The following is a 5,258-nucleotide window of genomic DNA, read 5'->3' as shown; positions in this document are numbered from 1 at the left end:
AGCTCTGAAGTACATTGTTGATGTTGGTGAACTTTGACTTTACTGCAATTTTGTGTATTATGTAAAGCGAGACTTTAGATTAGCCTTCTATTAATAGTTGTCTCTTATTCTCATGTTTCAAGGTTATATTTGTCATTAGCATTTTTCTGTCTGAGCTCCAGTTGCTAAAGTATCTTGAGGGTCACAAGTAGGGATGCTGTCTTACCTTTTTTGTTGTTTAAATATGCTTTCTATGGTGTACTTTATCTACAGCGCACAACATTATACTAAGTGTTTTGGAGAAAGCTGACTGAAGTTGTACCTAAATTGATGGCTCTATAGTCAATTCATTGAGTGACTGCACGGCATGTGTGAGTTGCAAATATGTTGTAACCTTCCTAAAATCCTGGGTAGGCTGGATGACGCTACATGCTGTGAATGTTAGAAACAGTAGCTTCGCTCCCCCCACCCCGATGGTTTGCTGGTTTGTAAAGCGCATGCTGGGTACTAGGTTAAGCAGTTAAAACAACACTTGGTAGACAGTACAAATGATTTACCGTTGTGTTTTTGACAAGGTTAGTAATGTTGCTTTCCACAATGATATTTGAGAGTCCCCACTGCAGGTGCTTGATTGCAGTCCCTTAAGTGTTTCAACTGATTTTAAATATGACCCAGCAACTTTCAAGAATGAACCTCAGGGTTTTGATGGTTTTGGGTTGGTTGGGTTTTTTTTGTGTAAGTTTAAAAAGATGTATGTGCTGTTCTTTGAACCTAGACTATAGTTGTTTAAAATGCGAAGAAAGAACTTAATATTTGGAAGATGCTGTAAGGGATGTGACTCTTTTCAGTTTTCCTCAGTGAAATTTTTCCAGAAAAGTGGTAATCTTTGTAAACCTTAAAAATTGTTTGCATCTCAAAAGTTGGAACAATATATCGGCAGGAACAGCCTCTACAGATTCTCTCTTTGATTCCTATATTGACCGTACTATTAAGCTGATTTCCCCTGTGCAGGAAAACTGAGCAACTTTCCTCATGTGTAGTCATGCAGATGTGTTTACTAATATTTCTGTAATGAAAAACTTTCTGATGCTTGCTATAGAGATACTGAACTTTAAAACAGAAGACTCTTGAGTCCGGAAGAGAACACTCCCCTCCACCCTCTTAAACTCTCAAAATGATTCTGCATTGGCTAAAGTGAATATTTGAGTCTAAGGTTGTCACGTAAAACCATAAATTCCTGTCCCCATCCCTAAACTGTTGATAAATATATATTCAAATAAATCTCCTTGACACTTCATCTCAATTCTTGAAAAACAGACTCTTGATTTGCTTTGTATTTTGTTCATTAGGTTTTCTGTTTTCTTAGATATCAGTTAAATCAGGATAACTTCACCAAAACTTTTGGAAACAGGGATACAGAGGGTGGGAAGAGAGGTCTTGGCTCGTCCTTCTTTATTCTATGTAGTATCCTGTAAGAGAATAGTTTTCCCCCTTTTAGCCATGCTAAGGTTTTCTGGCATTTTCCAACTGTGAGCTCCAGAGAAATTACATGAGGAGATTCCTTGGGAGCCTCTTAAAGGACACCTGGATTTGGGAATTTAATGGTCTCATGGAGCAGCTGATTTAAGCAGCCATCCTCCTTGTAGAGGAATCAAATTTTGCTTCAGCTTCGTACTTCAATATCTCTGTCAGCATTTTAAAATATTTGCGTGTATCTCGGGGGTGGGGGGGAATGTGATGCTCAGAGCAATACTGCACCACATTCATTTGAAGCTGCAATGGAGAAAATGTATCTGTCTACAGAATTTAAAGAAGGACTTGTGGGATTTTTTTCTTCCCCTTTTGTTCTTGCTTCTTCAGAGATAGTTAGTTACCATAACAACACAAGGTAATTGTTAAATGCATGCCGAGGGCTTTTTTTTGCTTGTTTCTTTTGCTGCTTATGTTTGAAAGAGTATTATATGTAGAATAAAACCTCCTCAGTCACTCAGAAGGAATATGGTAATTTTGTTAATGAATTTTATTCTGAAACTAAAATAGTGAATTGATAAATATGTTGAAACCTTTAGGAATGGCACCTTGTGTTTTATACTTAGAAGCTAACTTGTGGTGTAGTCCTTATTAATGTGTAAATCTGGATTGAGGTTAAAAAAAGGAGGTGCAAAATATCATGTCTGTTGTCAGTCTTTCAAAAAAGTAGTCCGAGATGTTACTTGGGCTTACAGAAGCATAGCATTGTGATATATTGTGACTTGAAGACTTTTCTCTCTGACTACTTTTCAGCTGGTAGTGAAAACTGCTGGTCTAAAATGCCCCTCTCACAAAAAAATTGTGAAACGGACTTCTAAATTTATTCTGGTTTCCGGTGCATGCTGTCTGTCTGTGCCTTTTAGCGTGTTAGGGTAGAAACTGCAATTTTAATTATCTTTTAACAACAGTAAGCATATTGTTGCTGACAAGGAAATGCTTGTGTTTATATGCTGAACTTGGTCTTTGGCAGTGGCTTGGGAAGGTGAAGGGAACACAAATGGTTACCAGACCTAACAGTAGTTAGAGCAATCTACAAGGTAGCTGAATGGAGCAGAGCGCAGCAATAGGAAATACATCTGTTCTTCTTTCTATGACTTTGTGGTGGGTAGAGTGCTGCACTGGCTTCAGTTCAAACTTCTGGCCTCCCACCCCTGCTCAGCCTCAACTCCTCCTCAGCCTCCCATCCCTGCTCAGCCTCAACTCCTCCTCAGCCTCCCACACCTCTTTTGGCCTCCCAACCCTGTTCCACATCAACTCCTCCTAGGCCTAGCACCCCCTTTTTGGTCTCCTACCCTCCTCAGACTCAGCTCCTCCTCAGAATCCGACCCCCTTTTCAGCCTCCCAGCCCTGCTCAGACTGAACTCCTCCTCGGCTTCCCACACCCCTTTTTGGTCTGCCACCCCTGCTCAGCCTCAGCTCTTCCTTCATCTCCCACCCCTGCTCAGCTTCAACTCCTCCTCTGCTGCCCACCTGCATTTTTGGCATTCTACCCCTGCTCAGCCTCAAATATTCTTCAGTCTCCCATCCCTGCTTAGCCTCAACTACTCCTCAGCCTCCCATCCCCTTTTTGTCTTCCCACCCCTGCTCAGCCTCAGCTATTCCTCAGCTTCCCACCCCTGCTCAGCCTCAACGCCTCCTAGGCCTCCCACCCTGCTCAGCTTCATTTCCTCCTCGACCTTCCCCCCGCTTTTTGGCCTCACATCCCTGCTCAGCCTAAACTTTCCCTGGGCCTCCCACCCACTTCTGGGCCTCCGCCCCCTACTCAGCCTCAACTCATAGTCGGCCTCCCAACCCTGCTCGGCCTCAACTCCTCCTGTGCCTCCCACTACCTTTTTGGCGTCCCACTCCTCAGCCTGAACTCCTCCTCGGCCTCCCAGAACCCTTTTTGGCCTTCAACTCTATCTCAGCCTCAACTCATTTTTGGTCTCCTGCCCCTGCTCAGCCTTAACTTCTCTTCGGCCTCCCTCCCCATTTTTGGCCTCACACCACTGCTCAGCCTCACCTGGCCTCCCTCTCCCTTTTAGCTATTGAGAAGCGAAGCCAAAATGCTAAGTTATGAAAGAAAGCACACGTTGCACTTCAGTTGTGCCGGATGCTGAAGCTGAGGAGCTGACATTTCAGCAATGGAGTGATGTCTTCGTAGAGATGATGAGTACAGGCTGAGTCATGTAATCTTCAGCTCTAAAAAGTAAAATTAATCTGCTGAACATGAAGTTTTTGATTGCTGCCAGCTCACTCTGAAAACTTAGTTATGCCATATTTGCCAGTATAATTGTAACAGTTTTGGCTGGCTTTTCTGTTTTTGTTTGGGTTTTATTTTCCTTTTTTGATAGAGGAAAAGTGTACACAGTTTTTCTAACAACTTGCCAACAATTTGCATGTAAACACCCACAATGTCACCTTTCCTCTGAGTTACTATGCTAGTCCTTTATGAACGTCAGGCTCTTCCTCTTAGCAAGCTTGATTGATAGCTTGATTGATCATCAAAGTCTTAATGAATGTTTCCCCTTTTTGCGTCAGTTACAGTCACTTGCAGGTTAAGCAGTACTGTGGATTTTTTTCTTTTAGGATTTTATTTTTTAGGATTTTAAGCAAATATAGATCAGTAATATAAGGTGGAATCAAGTTTTAGGTTGTTTGATTCTTGCCTGAAATAAGGGACACATGTCCTGCCTGAAACAAGGGAGGAGATAATCAATTTGAGAAGGGGAGAAGAAAACCTGTGTCTTTGAGCCTTGCTCTGAGAGGGATAATACCTGTTGGGCTGCTGGTCCTGAAGTGGATTATGTAGTATTTTTGTGAATCAGGGCCTGTTAGGGGAACAGTTAGGGCATGAGGTGGAGCTGTGTGGAATACTATTGAAATTTGGGTGACGGAGGGAAATAAGGGATGATAATTCAGTGGTTTGAGATTTGGAATCTCCGGTGTAGGAAGTTGCTTGTTGCGTTTCCATCACAGTTTTTAAGAACAAAAAAGAAATGTGGGTGGGGGCAGAAACCAACCCAATGTGGAGGAAATGCCAGCAATAAGGATCAAGATATAGAGTTGCTTTTAAATTCTTTCATCTCTGTTAGCATTTTGGTTTCTTTCTTATTCCACTTACTAAAGTGATTCTGTTTTCATCTCAAGTTATTTAGGTGTCTTAAATTACTGATGGTTCCGTGTGGTGGTGGTACCATATGTGAATTTCCTAACACTACCTATGTGCCTGGGCAGTGTTTCCAGTTCTTGCTTGCTAGCTCCTACCTGCTTCTGCCTCCTGTATACTGTTTTATTTTGCCCTGGAGCTCAATCAGGACATTGCTGTTTAGCCAAGGGTCCCTCCCTTTCCTATGTCACCTCTTCTAAAGTCCAGGATCCTGCGCTCTACTACTCTTCTTCCTCACTTCCCTCAGGCTCTTACCCACCTCTATTTCTGGTCACTGCAGCCAAGGCTGCCACTGAGCATCACATCCCCAGCCAGGTCTTCCTCGTTTGTGAACAGCAGAGCCACCTGTGCATCAGCCCTGGTTGGCTCCTCCAGTACCTGCATCAAAACCTTAGTCGTATCACTCCATTTCAAACTTGACTGCAAAATTACAAAAACATTTTTCCACTGTGTTAAATGCTAAAATGAATCCTAGTTGATTAAAAGAAAATGTCATGTTGTATACAAAATTGAATATAAATTGGTATATTCTGTAGCTATTTGCTTTTCTGTGTAAAACAGAAATTTGGGACACCTTTTTGGATGGTGGTAAAATATGATA

The sequence above is a fragment of the Cariama cristata genome, unplaced genomic scaffold (assembly GCF_000690535.1).
Source record: "Cariama cristata isolate BGI_N322 unplaced genomic scaffold, ASM69053v1 scaffold20794, whole genome shotgun sequence".
Lineage (NCBI taxonomy): Eukaryota > Metazoa > Chordata > Aves > Cariamiformes > Cariamidae > Cariama > Cariama cristata.
This window is presented reverse-complemented; position numbering follows the sequence as displayed.